Raw genomic sequence first — 18,144 nt, forward strand, 5'->3', positions numbered from 1 at the left:
AGTGGTGATATATTGACCCGTCGTCATTTGTGTCCTGTCGTGTGACAAATTGTCAAGTAAATATCCTTTGGTCTTTCAAACTGAGACTGGCCAGTGGCAGTTTCTTAAAATGCCCCAGCGTGTGTGTGTGTGTCAGTGTAAGGAATACAGCTTAAGCAGCCTTCATTCAAGCCATTCAAAGGAAAGTGAAAAATAGCCTTAAAATAAATGTCCATTTTAAGAGCATGGCAGTGTATGGCGGGCGCATGGTGGTTTCGTTTGTAATGAGGGGTATCCTTTTTGATTGCATTGACATGTAATTGATGGTTACCTGGAATTCCTAAAAGGGTGGGTTGTGTCCAAGGTTTCTACTTACATTGTCCAACATGGATTGTGGGATTTGATGGATTTGCAATTTTCTGCTTGACAATGATTGACAAATACCCTAAGACGGTGACTGACAATGGATGTTGTTTTCACGTAAATGCATTAGAAGTAGATCATAGTGAGGTTGCAAAGAAAAGGCATAGTTGCTGTGCTTTCTTTTCCCACATTAATCAAGGCTTTTAGTGGGAATTTTGTTTTTTTTTTGCGTCACAAAGAGACTTTTCTTTGCAGATCAATTAAAAAAAATCAAAGTAAGTTTTCTTCCAAGAAAATCTGACCAAGGGTGCTTAAAAGGTATATCCATGTATTTTTTGAATTAGAGGAGACCTTTTGTTAGGCTAGCCGTCATGCTTTTGAAAAGGATGGACAAGTTTAAGTTGAGAACATTTGGATTTAGGATGCTGAACAGTGTTTTTTGATCCAATTTATCTTAGTTTGATGGCTTTTGTATCATGTAGGTCTTTTAGAATTATTAGAGCCTTCGCACTTGGCCATAAAAATTCAAAGTATTGCCCATAGAACTCACCCATAGACGCATTTTCATTCGTTTTTCAAAAGTTTTCAGCTTAAAATACATGGCTTAACGTTTTTGAGAAAATCTGCAAATTGGTTATTGATCTTGGTTGTGGCCCAAATGGCTGGTATTTGGAAATAGCCCCTGATTTGACTTTTGAACCCCTTACCGGAGTTTCAATCACATTAGAATGAAATCTGCAAGATTGGCTATTAGATAGGACGAAAAGTGGGTGCCGATATCAATCCATCCCATGCCACATATGGACATACACTTCAGCCAGTAATCGGCTTGTTGTGCGCTCTAAATACAAAAAAAAGTAACCTCGTAAAAGAAACCTAAGTCAGAAATTCTTTGCTATTAAGAAAATCCCCAATTGTTTTCCATACCACGCCTCTTAGTTGGTATTGTGTCTCCACCTAAGTGCCGGTGTCTGTTAGCCGCGAAAGCCGGATATCAACGTCGCATTATCTTCTCCACATGTCCTACAACTGCTACCACTTGCAGCATCTGTTGTGCGTAAGTGGGCCCATAGTCCTATGTGCCGGTGTCTGTTAGCCTAAGTGCCGGTATCTGTTAGCCGCGAAAGCCGGGTAAGGACATAGGAAATGAATCAATGTCGCATTATATTCTCCACATGCCCTACAACTGCTACCACTTGCAGCACCTATTTTGCGTAAGTGGGCTCATAGTCCTATGTGTACTGTTATGGTACCGAAAACTATACTGATCAAGGTGATCAGTATAGCCTCCTTTTAGTAATAGGCTCGTATTCTCACAATCCGGATGTCGTCATAGGATTTTTGTCGTCTAACGGTTTAACGACCGTTTTAAGTGCGGATAAAGGGCGTGGGCGACGAACGCTCAAACGCTTCTTTCAGTAATAGGCTCGTCTTCTCACGATCCGGATGTGCCCATAGGAATTTCGTCGTCTTACCGACCGTTTTAAGTGCGGGTGAAGGACGTAGACGACGAACGCTCAAACTGCGGCGACCCAAAAGGCTTCCGGTTAACCAAGTTTAGTGATGGCAGTCCTCTGGTCTTCACTGCCAATCGGGAGATCTTTCATTCTCTCTTACTCCGCTATGGCCCGGTACCCAAATAATGCTGGTCGTGTCATCCTCGGAGAGTGCGTTAATCTCCTACTTACACTCCAAGACTGCTCATAATCTTACCGTCCTGGTCGTTATAGCCCTGGTGGCCAGCTTAAGGTTCGTAAACAAGTTCAAACTCGGTAGAAAAACGAAAACCTCTTGGGGAGATCCGGATCTCCTTCATACTGAAATAAAGAAGGAAGGAGATCAATATAGGTTTTGGTAGCATAGCGGCACACATAGAACTACGAACTCACTTATGTAGAAGAAAAGGTGCGGCAGGTGAAGCACGTGGGGATGATGATGAGACGTCAGATCATTTCCTATGTCATTATCCAGCTTTAGCGGCGAACAGACACCGGCACTTTAGTCAGAGCATTATACCAAACATGCACCGACTTAGGGGCGTGGTATAGAGAAGAATTCAGGCTATTGATACCAGCTCCTAATGTTACCTGCTAATGCAAATTTTTGCCCATAAACATTCCACTAAGGAACAGGGGCCAACTTCTCACATATCAATGAGTGCTGTCCGATTCAAGTTTAAGCTCAATAATAAGAGGCCTCCTTTTTATAACCGAGTCCGAACGGGGTGCCGCAGTGCGACACCTCTTGGGAGAGAAGTTTTACATGGCATTGTACCTCACAAATGTTGCCAGCATTAGGAGGGGAAAGCCATCGCTAAAAATTTATTTCTGATGGTTTCGCCATGATTTGAACCCAGGCGTTCAGCGTAATAGGCGGACATGCTAACCTCTGCGCTACAATGGCCTTCTAATGTTACCTGACTTAGGTTTTTTCCTAGGTTAGGTTAGGTTGAAAAGAGGGTGCGGATATTAATCCGCCCCATTCCACTATGGACATACACCTAAGCCATGCGCTACTCATGCTACCACTTGTCGCACCGATTTTACCTAGGTGAGCTCGTAGTCCTATGTGTCCTGTTATGATAACAAAAGTTAAACTGGCCTCCATCTTACTTCCTTTGAGTAACAGCCTAGTCTTTTCACGATCTGGATCTTCCCATAGGATTTTCACCGTCCTACCGAGCGTTTCGCTGTTCCACAGTGTTTCATGTGCACTCGTCGTCCACGCCCTTAACTCAGACTGCGTTGACCTGGATGGCTTCAGGTTAACCAAGTTTAGTGATGACAGTCCTCTGGTCTTCACTGTCTAATCGGTAGCTCTTTCATTCTCCCTTACTCCATTATGGCCCGGTACCCAAATAATGCGGATCGTGCCTTCCCCGAATAAGGGGTTAATCTCCTACCTACACTCCAAGACTGTTCATAAACTTACCCTCCTGTTTGTTATTGCCCTGATGGCTAGTGTTACGTCAGGTTAGGATGAAAAGAAGATGCGGCTATAAGGTTAGGTTAGGTTTAATTCGCAGTCTGCCATCAGACTCACTGAAACGTTTTCGTCCATTGTGATACCACAGGAACAGAAGAAGGAAGATGCCTTCTAGTTCCTACCGTTGAACCATCCAGATCGCTTAAAAGCGGACGAGCTTGGTTCCTAGTCTCTCAAGCTCATCCGCTTTACAATTCCCTGGGATATTTTAGTGGCTCGGCACCCAGAACAGGTGAATTTTGAACTGTTCAGCCATCTCGTGGAGAGATCTGCGTCGAGTGCGATTTTTAAATTCATGTCAATTATTACCACGGAAAACATAAACTTTTTATTCCGAAAAAACCATTACTTTTTTATCTGCGTTAAAAAGGCTAGAAAATCGTGTATTTCTATCCCTTGTTAACAAGTAAACTGCAGCTGATCTATTCACTCACTTTGACAACTAATCGTAGTTGCCATATCAATACTTTATTTACATTGGTGGTGTTCATTACTATCACCAAATTACAGAGTCACCCTGTTAACAGCTGCAAAATAGTTTCAGCTGAGAAATGAGTTTTAATAGCCCGCCTCCTGGCGGGCGAACACCTTTAAAGGGCAAGATAAAAAAGTTTCTCTCAAAAACCCATGTCCAAACTGAAACTTTAGCAGACGATATGGGAGTGAGAGCAGAGGCAACGGAGGACACATTGAGGCTTTTGATGAAAACCCATTTTTTGCAGGATACGATGGGACTCACGGAGACACCGGAATCTTAGAATAATGACGTTAATCGAAGGTTTATAATAACGGAATTCATGGTGAAGGAATCCTTGAGGAGCTTCAAACCATTTAAGTCACCCGGACCTGATGGGACATTTCCGGCGTTACTACAGAAAGAGGCAGACTATCTGGCGCTTCGTCTGGCCAAAATTTTTATAGCGTGCCTAGGACTTTCATAAACTCCGAAAGCCTGGCAGGAGGCAGGGGAGGTGTTTATACCCAAGCCCGGCAAGGCAAGTTATGCGAAACCAAAGGCCTACAGACCCATAAGCCTTGCGTCCTTTCTACTCAAAACCATGGAACGTATTGTGGACACCATGGTAAAGAGTATGAAATCCAGCGAACTGCTCAAATACAAACAGCATGCCTATGTCAAGGGAAGGTCGGTGGAGACTGCCCTGCCCGAGGTTGTGCATAAAATAGAAGAATCCTTCGATGCCAAAACGTACACCCTGGCGGTATGCATTGACATCGAGGGGGCTTTTAACAATGTGCGGAGCGATACACTAATCCAATCCTTAGACCAGTACCGGGTGGACCCGGTTCTTAGAGACTGGATAAACCATATGCTAAGGAAGAGGTGGATAAATTGTGTGTCGCATGGCGTAAATATAAGAGAGAAGGTGGCACAGGGCACGCCACAGGGGGGCATTTTATCGCCACTTTTATGGGTGATCACCATAAATGACATATAACGGATGCTTACTGAGGAGGGATTTCAACCCGTCTGCTACGCAGACGATGTTATGATACTTCTAAGGCGTAAAGATCCGAACGAGCTATGTAGAAGGGCCGAAAGGGTCTTGCATATGGCATATGACTGGGCTAGACCCAGAGGGCTCAATGTTAACCCAGAGAAGACTGAAATATGCCTGTTCACGAGGAAGACGAAGGTGAGCCAATTTAACGTACCACGTTTCCTCAATAAGACGATTTCGATATCTGACAAGGTCGAACACTTTGGAGTGATCTTGGACAGGAAACTGCATTGAATGTGTCACATTCAGGGGCGTACTGAGAAGGATCACAGATGTTGGGCACTATTTACACGGGCCGTAGGCTCAAAATGGGGCCTGAATCCTAGGATAGTCCACTAGCTCTACAGGAGCGTGATTAGCCCAATACTTAGTTACGCCTCAGTGGTATGGTGGACTGCTATGGAGAAAAAGTGCAATATAAGGACCATACAATAGGTTCAGAGAACATGTTGTCTTGGCATAGGCGGAGCGATGAGGATCACGCCCACTAGGGCACTGGAGACTATTCGAGATATCCGACCCATTGTTATACAGATTAAGTGTTAGGCAGCCACTACGGCTATGAGACTTAAGGTGATGGGAGAATGGATTGAGGATGAGAGCAGTTCATACCATTGCGGTATAATCGAGACGACGATAGGAAACCTGGAAGGAAGTGGAGAGGTTTCCGATCGGATAGCTCTACAGGAGCGTGATTAGCCCAATACTTAGTTACTTAATTACCATCGCGGTATAATCGAGGCGACGATAGGAAACCTGGAAGGAAGTGGAGAGGTTTCCGATCGGATACCTGAGATGAACCTTGAAGTCGAGTGCGCTGCCATCGGCACAGTCTTGGATTGACGGAACCCTAGTATTGCCATCTGGAAGATCATGTTACACGGATGGATCAAAGCTAGAGGACAGAGTGGGCCTGGGGGTTTACATTGAGAACCCAGGGACTGACATCTGTTTTAGACTGCCTGACCATAATACGATCCTGCAGGCGTAGATCCCGGCGATCACGAAATGCGTGAAGTGGTGTGGTGCTAACGCGAGGACGGTAAAATTGCCATTAGGGCAATAACAACCAGGACGGTAAGGTCACGAACAGTCTTGAAGTGTAAGAAGTAGAGGATGGGAAAATCTGCATCGTTTGGGTGCCGAGCCATAATGGAGTATGGGGAAATTAAAGGGCAGACGATTTGGCGGTGAAGGCCAGAGGACTGCCGTCAATAAACTTGGCTAACCCGAAGCCTTTAAGGGCGTCGGGTGGGCGACGAATGTGCATGCAACATTGTGGAACAGCGAAATGGTCGGTAGGACGGCGAAAATCCTATGGGAGGATCCAGATCGTGAAAAGACGAGGCTATTACTGAAAGGAAGCAAGAAGGAGGTCAGTATAGCTATTGGTATCATAGCGGGACACATAGGACTACGAGCTCACTTATGAAAATCGTTGCGGCATGTGATAGCATGTGTAGGGCATGTGGGGAAGATGATGAGACGTTGGAGCATTTCCTTTGTTATTGCCCCGTTTTCGCGTCTAACAGATACCGGCACTTAGGTGGAGTAGCAAGGAATTCCTTACTCAAAAATTTTCTTTTTACAGGTTACTTTAGAGTTTTTAGAGCGCACAACAATCCGATTACTGGCTTAGGTGTTTGTCCATAGTGGCTGGGGGCGGATTAATATCTGCACCCTCTTTTCAAACGGTGTTGGTTTCACTATAGCTCTCTGATGGGAATGCTTCTATCTATCTTCAACTTAAGAAACCGATCATTGATCTTTGCTTTGCATCTGGAAGTATACAATGTTTTAATTTTCCAATATTTTCCGCAAATTTTGCACTTACCTTCTAATGTAGAACAACCGACTTGAGGTAAAATTACAACTTCATTTGGCGAGTTTTCTATACCTGAACACCAGGTGCTGCCTTGAATCTTCATTAAATGTAAATAAAAATGAAACAAATTAAATAATTACCAATAAACAATATTTTTATTTTTTACTTACCTCTGCCTTGTTGATCCATTTTGGTGGTAGCTTTTGTATTGGATTGCCCAAAAAGTAATTGCGGATTTTTCATATAGTCGGCGTTGACAAATTTTTTCACAGCTTGTGACTCTGTAATTGCATTCTTTCTTCTGTCAGTTATCAGCTGTTACTTTTAGCTCGCTTTAGAAAAAAAGTGTAAAAAAAGTAAATTTGATTAAAGTTCATTCTAAGTTTTATTAAAAATGCATTTACTTCCTTTTAAAAAATCCGCAATTACTTTTTGGGCAACCCAATTTTTTTCATGTAACGGCTACTTTTCATAAAACAACTGACCTTTACAAAACATTTGTTCAAAGTTTCACAATTTAATCACATTCCATTAAACAAACAACACTTGTCGCACTTTTTATTTAAAATACCACGTTAAACACGTGTAATTTCACAACAGTCAAGAGCATCTATGCACGCTGTTGCTATTTTCTTTTCAATTCTTATGCACACCAATAATGGACGCGATTGATACAAACTCATTCGAAATACTGAACAATGGCATCGTGGTGATTTTAATGAGAAAAGCCTCCAGTGTGTTTTTTTTTTGCAAAATCTTTTAGAAAATGAAGAGAAAATTAATTGCTCTTGCAGGTGTGGACACAAATTCAAGTACCATCTAACCTCAAGAGAGAGAGTTTCAGGACCGTTGTGCATCTCAAACGAAATTATCGTTGCCATAACAAATACATTGACATACCCTAGGCGATGTAGGAAATTCTCTTGGAGTAAGAAGATTACGTAATCGGCTTTGGAGAACTTTTTGCCTGAAACTGCAAATGAATGTGTATATTTTTATCGCTTTAGTACATGTATACTTTTCTAGCTGAGCCCGGCCCTCTCTGCTGCGCCCGATTATGCTATGTTACCGAGAAGTATTCTAAATTTGAACATTACTGCGTAATTTGGATTTTTCAACACTCAAATACCTCTTATTTAAAACCCACATTGCAATGCTCAGTAAAAGCCCTTCTTGGGGTGTGGTGGACCCCCAGACATTTGGTCCCAAAAGTGAAAGTCACTTTCGTGCTCTATTCCCAAAGACCATTCATTTAAGATCCACTTTGCCATGGTCGGTAAAAATGTCCGATTTGAGTGGTGGGGTATCATAGTGGTGGGGTGACCCACGAAACACTTAGTTCCGCAATTGGATATCAGCTTCGTTTTCTACTCTCAAATAGCTTTAATTTGAGTCCCATATTGTAGTGGTTGGTCCACAAAATGAAGTCCGGAAATTCTACCAAAGAATTAAACACCAAACCGATGGCTTTGGTGCAGGCACATCCTCCTGCAGAGACAAAGAAGGAAATCTGGTAACTGACACAGACAACATGCTGAGGCTATGGAAAGAACATTTTACCCAACTGCTAGTGTCTGATGTTGGCGGCGAAGAGGATACCGCAGAACCAATCCCTGATGATGGTATAGAATGTTTACCTCCTAGTCAGAATGAGTTCCAAGTAGCTGTAACCCGACTAAAGAACAACAAGGCAGCAGGAGCCGACGGGTAACCCGCTGAACTATTTAAGACCGGAGGCGACACGCTGATAAGGCGTATGCATCAGCTTATCTGCGCAATCTGGCTAGAAGAACGCATACCCGATGATTGGAACCTCAGCATACTATGTCCCGTACACAAGAAAGTAGACAAGACGGAATGTGCCAACTACAGAGGAATTAGGCTTCTCCCCATCGCATACAAGATACTCTCGAGCGTACTGTGTGAAAGATTAAAACCTAAAGTCAATGAGATAATTGGGCCCTATCAATGCGGCTTTAGACCTGGTAAATCCATCCTAGACCAGATATTAACACTGCGCCAAATCCTGGAAAAGACCCGAGAAGGCCAAATCAACACCTATCATCACTTTGTTGACTACCAAGCCGCATTCGATACTCCTTTACGTTCAAAGGTATTTCAAGCCATGTCTGAGTTTGGTATCCCTGCAAAATTAATAAAACTCTGCAGGATGACACTTGCTGATACGCGTTTCTCAGTAAGAATAGGAAAGAATCTCTCCGAACCATTTAATACCAAACGAGGTTTCAGACAACGCGGAGACAGCCTCTCGTGTGATCTCTTTAATATCCTGCTGGTGAAGATTATACGAGATGCAGATGTGAATAGATATGGCACACTAATCACAAGAGTACACATGCTACTCGCCTATGGCGACGGCATCGACATCATAGGTCTGTGACGGGAAGTAGTAACTGCAGCCTTTGAAAAGATCGAAAGAGAGTCAGTGAAAATGGGTCTGGCAGTGAATGGAGATAAGACGAAATGGATGGTTTCCACTCCCAAAAAGCCTTGTACAACCGAGCAGATAAAGAACATGGAGAAAGTTGGGAACCACAACTTTGAGATAGTCAGTCATTTTATCTACCTCGGCACCGCCTTAACCGAAACGAATGACACCAGTTTTGAGATAAGGCGAAGAATAATACTGGCAAACAAATGCTACTTTGGACTAAGTAAGCAGTTTAGAAACAAGGCCACCTCTCGACGGACAAAGACTACACTTTACAAGACACTGATACTACCCGTGCTGTTATATGGTTCTGAAGCATGGGTACTTGTGAAAGCAGATGAGGCAGTGCTTGGAGTATTTGAGAGAAAGATTCTTCGTAAAATATATGGACCAGTTTGCGTTAACGGAGAATATAGGCGACGTATGAACCACGAGCTACATGAGCTGTATGACGACGATAGCATAGTACAACGGTTGCGTTGGCTAGGTCATGTTGTCAGAATGGATGAAGAAGCTCCAGCAAAAAAGTCTTTTGAAGGCAAACACGGTGGTACACGCAAACCGGGAAGACCAGAAGCCCGATGGAAAGATCAAGTTGTGGGAGACACCTCGAAACTTGGTGTCAGAGATTTTAGAATGAGCGCAGAAGATCGAGGCGGTTGGAACGCTATTCTACGTTCGGCTAGTGGAAGAAATATTCTGTCATAGCCAATTAAAGTAAAAGTAAGTAAACCCCCTCTCTGTTCATTTTGGCATCCACTAAATCCAATTGGATCAAACAATTTCAATTGAAGACTGCCAGATGACGCTAATTTAAATGTTAGTGCTAATCGCTTAGAGTGTATCATATGGTATGGTGGTTGTCTATGAATAGTATGGTGGTTGTCTATGAATAGTCATTCATAGACAACCACCATACCATATGACTACCTATTAAATAGTCATCATTTAGTATTTTTTTTATACCCACCACCGAAGGATGGGGATATATTAATTTTGTCATTCCGTTTGCAACATATCGAAATATCCATTTCCGACCCTATACAGTATATATATTCTTGATCAGCGTAAAAATCTAAGACGATCTAGATATGTCCGTCCGTCTGTCTGTTGAAATCACGCTACAGTATTTAAAAATAGAGATATTGAGCTGAAACTGTGTACACATTGCTTTTTTGTTTATAAGCAGGTTAAATTCAAAGACGGGCTATATCGGCCTACATATATCTTCATATAGCCCCCATATAGAATGATGCGCAGATTTAGGGTCTTAGGGCCATAAAAGCCACATTTATTATCCGATTTAGCTGATATTTGGGACAGTGAATTGTGTTAGGCCCTTCAAAATCCTTCGCCAATTTGGCTCAGATCGGTCCAGATTTGGATATAGCTGCCATATAGACCGATCCGCCGATTTAGGGTCTTAGGCCCATGAAAGCCACATTTATTATCCGATTTAGCTGATATTTGGGAAAGTGAGTTGTGTTAGGACCTTCGACTTCCTTCGTTAATTAGGCCTAGATCAGTTCAGATTTGGATATAGCTGCCATATAGACCGATCTCTGGATGTAAGGTTTTGGGCCCATAAAAGGCGCATTTATTGTCCGATGTCGCCAAAATTTGGGACAATGCGTTTTTTTAGGCCCTTCGACTTCCTTCTTCAATTTGGTTTCGGATATAGCTGCCATATAGACCGATCTCTCGATTTAAGGTTTTGGGGCCATAAAAGGCGCATGTATTGTCCGATGCCGCCGAAATTTGGGACAATGTATTTTGTTAGGCCCTTCGACATCCTTTTCAATTTGGTCTTGGATATAGCTGCCATATAGACCGATCTCTCGATTTAAGGTTTTGGTTTTTTTGGTTTCGATGTCGCCGAAATTTGGGTCAGTGAGCTAAGTTAAGCCTCTTGACATACTTCTGCAATATCGCACAGATCGGTCCAGATTTGGAAGCTGCCTTATAGACCGGTATCTCGGTTTTAGGTTTTGGGCCCATAAAGGCGCATTTATTGTCCGATGTCGTTGAAATTTTCTGTGGTAAAAAAAAAATTTGGAGCGGTGGCGATAGTTCTTACCATGTAAAAATCTTGAACAAAAAAGTGTTGCCCGTTTGGTCTCGTCTATAGGTGAGCTAAAAATGGTTGCAACCTTATCATTAGGGTTTGCAACTCCTGCTTTCAGGCTGAATGTTATAATTTCGTAACTATGGCGGCCTACACATTAATTAAATCACACAGTGTCCCGTTAGGTCATTATAATCGATCGACTGTTTTGGGGTGAGGTGGTCCGCTAGATATATGAGCAGAATAATGATATCAGATTCGCAGTACACAACCTTATACCTTTGATTTAACCTCATATTGTCATGATTGGTGTATGCAGCCGTTTGGTGGAGGGCATCCGTATGAGGGTTGTGCGCCACACTGCCACTTGAGCAAAAATTTGAATGACGCACTCAACTCAAAAAAATCTATCACTTGATTCCCCATTATTTTGATAGGTCAAATAACCTATTGGAGGCGATTTTAGGAGGTAAAACACCACCTAGGTTCTTGGACACAAAGTTTTATGTAATTTTCGTAATCTGCTCTCAAATGCCTATCATTTGAGTTTCATCAAGCTATGGTTGAGTAGTATCCCCATTTGGGGATACTACTATCAATTACTTGGACCTCGTTTTCTATGTCATATTCGTAGTCTACTCCCGAATACCTTTCATTTGAGTCCTATATTGATATATACGTCCAATATGCCTATTTGGAGCAGTTTTCGGGCTTGGGACACCTCTTGAACCTAAGTTTTTTTTTACCACATTCGCTTTCTACTCTCCAATATCTATCATTTAATACCCATATTGTCCCTATCAGTCAACTTTTGATTTTAGGTGGCGTTTTTGTGGTAACGGGGGAGGATTCGCCCCCTTCCAACAAATTACATAGCCTATACCTCCTTCCTGACCATATTCGTAATCTACTCGCGAATAACTTTCATTCGAGCCCCATATTGTCATTATCGTCCAATAAACCAATTTGGGGGGTTTTGGGGTCGGGGCGGCCCCCCAATTACTTGAACTCAATTTTTAATATGGAAATCGTACTCTACTCTTGAATACCTTTCATTTTAGTCCCATATTGTCCCAATCGGTCCACTTTTATTTTTGGCTCATACTTTTGCGGTAAGGGGGAGGGTACGCCCCCCTTGCGATATCAAAAACTTATATACCCTATTGCTCCTTCCGGACCATATTTGTAATCTACTCCAGAATACCTTTCATTCGATACCCATTTTCAGATTATCGTCCAATAAACCTATTTTGAGGGTTTTTTTGGGGTCTGGACGGCCCCCCAATTACTTGGGCCCAATTTTTAATATGGAATTTTTACTCTACTCTTGAATACCTTTCATTTAAGTCCCATATTGTCCCAATCGGTCCACTTTTATTTTTGGTTGGTACATTTGTGGTAAGGGGGAGGGTCCGCCCCCCAATGCGATATCAACAAATTACATAGCCTATACCTCCTTCCTGACCATATTCGTAATCTACTCCCGAATACCTTTCATTCGATTCCCATTTTGTCATTATCGTCCAATAAACCTATTTTGGGGGGATTTTTGGGGTCGTTTTCCGATTAGACAGTGACGATTAGACAGTGACAGTGACCAGTGGCCTCTCTAAGTCTAGATGAGGCCACATAGTTTTGGAATGCTCACAGCCTCCTCTTTGCGACCATCTATCATTCGTTGTCCTTCGGGCCTGGTCCTGGAGGTGGGAAATGACTGAGACGTCTGTTCTAGCCAATGGCAGCAAAGCAGTAGGCCTCCCCAAGTCTAGATGAGGCCAAATAGATTTGGAATACTCACAGCCTCCTCTTTGCGACCATCTATCATTCGTTGTCCTTGGGGTCTGGTCCTGAAAACTTAGCTTACATGTCGCTAGAGGCATACCCACAGATTTTAGTTTCCCTAGAATATGTAGGGTAGTTCCTAGTCTCGCAAGTTCGTCCGCTTTACAATTCCCTGGGATATCTCTGTGAGCCGGCACCCAGAACAGGTATGTTCAGGAATTTCTCCAGGGATTTAATGGCTGCCTGGCTGTCTGAGAAGATTTTTATGCCAATCGTCGTTATGGCATTATATCTTAGCCATTCCACCACTTTCTTAAATGCAAGGATCTTCGCTTGATACACACTGCAGTGGTCGGGTAACCTTTTCGAGGTGACTTCTAGATCTTTAGAGTACACCCCAAAGACCATCTGGTCGTTTAGTTTGAAACCAGCCGTATAGAAGTCTATATAACTTCTGTTACCAGGGATATCGTAGTATCGATTGGTTCTAGCAGGAATATTGGTACAGTACTTTTTATCAAATAGAGCGTCAGGTAGGGTGTAATCCACACTGCCTGGGACATCGGATATTGTATCAAGTATAATACAATGTCCGTAGTCGCCACATGAGCAAAGAGAAAGCTCCCTAAGCCTCACGGTAGTGGTCGCAGCAATTTGTCTAGCCACAATGTCCATAGGCATAAGATGTAGCATTAAATTCGGTGCATCAGATGGTGTCGTCCCCAATGCGGCTGTGATGCCCAATTTAGCCATCCCTTGGATCCGGTTGAGTATTGAGTAGTAGTTGGACTTTGGAAGCGTCGTCCACCAGATAACAACACCATATAGCCTTATAGGTTATATGGTGTTGGGGGTTTACACGCCGTCTAAACCCCCAACTTTTTGCCAATGGCTCTTTTGTATGTTGCCTTTCTGGGCCTTTCCAAAATCTTGGATTTAAAGTTCAATTTCCTTTCCAGCAAAACACCAAAGTAATTTGGGCTTTCTGAAAATGGAATATTCTCTCCTCCGAAGGAGACAGGTGCCACTGCAGGCAACTTGTATCTCCCGCTAAAAAGAACTACTTTTGTCTTGAATGGATTTATGCCCAGACCACTTTCAGTAGCACACTTCGCTATTGCACGTAGAGCTTCCTGAAGTGTATCCCTTAGAGTGCTGGGAAACTTTCGCCTAACTGCAATTGCCAAGTCATCAACATACGTGACCAGAGATGGACTTTTGAAGCGCCGTCCACCAGACCACAACACCATATAGCCTTATAGGTCTGACAACTGCAATATATACCCAATGCATGACACGCGGTCTAAACCCCCAACTTTTGCCAATGGCTATTTTGCAGGCGTATAGGGCAAGAGTTTCCTTTCTGGGCCTTTCCAAAATGTTGGATTTAAAGTCCAATTTCCTTTCCAGCAAACAACCAAAGTAATTTGGGCTTTCTGAAAATGGAACATTCTCTCCTCCGAAGGAGACAGGTGCCACTGCAGGCAACTTGTATCTCCTTGAATAGGACAGCACTCATTGATATGTGAGATGCTTGCCCCTGTTCCCTAGTGGAATGTTCATGGGTTTTAGGATTAAAAACCCATAATAAAATTTTTTTGTGAACAAAGTCACAAATCTTCGATTTCTACTTCTAATCGTATTGAATTTTCTCTACTGCTTTGTTGTGATTGATTTAAAATTTTTACACTTTTTGTTCGCAAGACGTGCATACCGATTTCCAACATTTTCCACATCTTTACGACAACTGTTGTGTCATTAGTGCAATTGCAGGCATTTGAATGAGACCTTCTAATGTTTTTTAACTGCAAAAAAAAAAATGCATTACTGTCTTGTTGTTATTAGAGGCAAGGGAGAGAGGATCTTTTGGTCCATTAGCCTAGTAACCCTAGTTATGAGTAAAGTCATATGCCATCTACGTACATACGTGGCCCGAGAGTGGCAATTAGGCAATAATTGTCTATGTCACATCAACTATGCATTTTCCATTAAACTTCACCTCAAGCTCTAACCTCTCGTTGCGAGTGCGCTCTATTCGTTTGGTGTTGTTGTCTCCTTCTTTTTTTCAAATTATTTTTTCATCAAATGATGAGGGGAAAACATAAGTCATAATTGTGAACATATGCATTTGATCATTATAAAAAAAAAACAAAAACATTAAAAGTTGTTGGAAACTATTTACAATGACAACATGCACTCAAGTACTTGGAAAACACAGAGAGAGAAAAAGTTGATCTTAATATGTTAGCAAGGAAATATTTACAACACATACTTGCTCAACTAGCCAGTCTAAGTGTTTTGAATAACAACACACATTTGCTCAACTTTTATAAGTTCTTCGCTGTGTTATTCTTTGAATAGAAAGCATTCAGTATGATCTCGAGCTGGAAAATGTTCGAAAAATCACTAATTTCGAACATTTTCCAACTGGAGATCATAGTCAATGCTTTCTATTCAAAGATTAACACAGCAAAGAACTTATAAAAGTTGAGCAAATGTGTGTTGTTATTCAAAACACTTAGACTGGCTAGTGTATCATGATTTCTGTTACGCCATGTGACTTCTGGCTAGCGTATCATGATTTCTGTCACGCCTTGTAACTTCATCAACACCTTTGTCAAATTGACTGAGGTGCCCTATGTACCCAAAGACTATTGAGTACGGTGTAGACCACGATTTTGTTTTGAAACAGCGCCCAACAAGTCCTCAAACTTTCCTTAGCGCAGCAAGAGATAAGAAAGCCTTATTTTCCACTCGGGATGGAAAAGTCAGTACTTTAGTACTTTTTTCAGTACTTTTCCGAGGAGTACTGCAGTACCCCCGTGACCGATTTAGTACCTTTTCAAGCACAACGATTTTTTCGAACAATTCAGATACTTTCGAGTCTTTTTTTAACCTAAACGACGAAACATTCTCAATTTATGAAACAAGCCCCGATAAAATAGAGATATTTTAGTTAGTCGATGGCGGCTATCGAATTTGCCTTATGCGGACCGTTTGGGAATTGTAAGAGGGAATATCAGTTTATTATTGTCTCCCAATCTGTACATGACATTCGTGGTATACTCCCAAAATGTAGGTCTCTGTAGAACCAATCGGTCTATATGTTTGTTTGGAGTCGGGCGTTCCCCCTACGTACTTGGATCGAAATTTGTGTTGTTGGGTTACTATCAACGTACTTTTCAATGAATATTCCTTTAAGGAGCTGGGGGAAAAATTCTCACACATCAATGAGTGCTGTCCTATTCAAGTTTAAGCTCAATGATAAGCCACCTCTTTGTGCACCTCCACCAATTTCATAGCTAATGTAATCGCAAATATATCGCGAAAGATGGGGATGTTCTGTCTTCGGCTAGGCTGAAAACTCTTTTGGGGTTTCCTTTACCATCACTGTGTCAAATTTAAGCGAAATCGGACTATAAATGTGCTTTTATGGGGCCAAGACTTTAAATCGAGAGATGGGATTATATGGCAGCTATATCCAAATCTGAACCCATCTGGGCCAAATTGAGGAGGGATATCGAAGGGCCTAACACAACTCTCTGTCCTAAATTTTGGCGACATAGGACAATAAATGCGCCTTTTATGGGCATAAAACCTTAAATCAAGAGATCGGTCTATATAGCAGCTATATAGAAATCTGGACCGATGTGGGCCAACTTGCAGAAATATGTCGAGAGGCCAAACTTAACTCATTGTCCCAAATTTCGGCGAAATCAGACAATAAATGTGCCTTTTATGGGCATAAAACCTTAAATCGAGAGATCGGTCTATATAGCAGCTGTATCAAAATCTGGACGATGTGGGCCAACTTGCAGAAGTATGTCGAGGGGCTTCACTTAACTCCATGTCCCAAATTTTGGCGACATCGGACAATAAATGCGCCTTTTATGGGCATAAAACCTTAAATCGAGAGATCGGTCTATGTGGCAGCCATATTCAAATCTAGACCGATCTGGGCCAAATTGCAGAAAGATGTCGGTGAACCTAACTTAACTCACTGTCCTAAATTCCGGCGCAATCGGGCAATAAATGCGCGTTTTATGGGTCCAAGACCTTAAATCGAGAGATCGGTATATATGGCAGCCAAATCCAAATCTGAACCGATCTGGCCTATATTGAGGAGGGATGTCGAAGGGCCTAACATAACTCACTGTCCCAAATTTTGGCGACATAGGACAATAAATGCGCCTTTTATGGGCATAAAACCTTAAACCGAGAGATCGGTCTGTATGGCAGCTATATCTAAATCTGGACCGATCTAGGCCAAATTGGTCGGAAATGGATATTTCGATATTTTTTAAATCTTTGTGCAATTTTTTGTCTTGCACAAAGATTGCACACTTTCGGCCCCAAAAGTACCATTTCAAAATTAATATTTTCCATCCCTGCCTCCCACTAATCCAATACAAACTAATCATTAATGCTAGGAACAACACACACATATACATTGCCAAACTCTTTTTATTGTGCACTTGAACATTCTTAGAGTGTCGCTGCAAGTGCTCTCTTGTGCGTAGATCGTATCGGACAACAGCACAGCGACGAGCAGGCTCGCCTGCCTTGTTCGCCAGCTCTCTTCCATCCTGATCTTTAAAAAAATACTTTGGCAAAATGCCTTTTATTTTTGGAGGAAATTTGTCTTAAGAGAAAATTTCATTAAAATTTTATCTTAAGAGAAAATTTTATTAAAGCTTGTCTTAAGAGAAAATTTCATTAAAAATTTGCCTTAAGAGAAAATTTCATTAAAATTTTGCCTCTTTGAACTGTAATTATGTTGGTAAGTTCAGTTTTTTTTCCAGTGTGGTAAAAGGTAGTTGGTTTCTGTTAGAGTTGTAGCTGCATGCATGGGGCAATTGTTTTTTGATGATATTGATCTTGAAGATATGATGGACGGGTGATGTACTACTTACGCTACGCGGCATGAGCCGTACACTCACCGGTCTGAACTCACGTACCGAGTTGGCAAATATGAACGAATTCATATGAATGGAACGAACGAATAGCTATCGACACAATGAATGAGTGATTGTCTGTCCGTGTGGTAGACTGTCCGTCCGTTCGTCCGTCTGGTCTGCGCTTCCATCTATAATTCCATCTTATCACAAAGCTTTGTGTGTATGTGTGTGTGTGTGTGTGTGTGTGTAAAGTTAAATTACATATCTGTACATAT

The 18,144-nt window shown here is 42.1% G+C and overlaps 1 long non-coding RNA gene across 1 annotated transcript in view; it reads right to left on the bottom strand.

The window, feature by feature from the left end:
* The window catches only part of LOC106094404 (uncharacterized), a 135,319-nt gene that overhangs the window by 473 nt on the left and 116,702 nt on the right, over window positions 1–18,144 (bottom strand). The gene's annotated exons all lie outside the window — the stretch shown is intronic.

The sequence above is a fragment of the Stomoxys calcitrans genome, chromosome 4 (genome assembly GCF_963082655.1).
Source record: "Stomoxys calcitrans chromosome 4, idStoCalc2.1, whole genome shotgun sequence".
Taxonomy (NCBI): Eukaryota; Metazoa; Arthropoda; class Insecta; order Diptera; family Muscidae; genus Stomoxys; species Stomoxys calcitrans.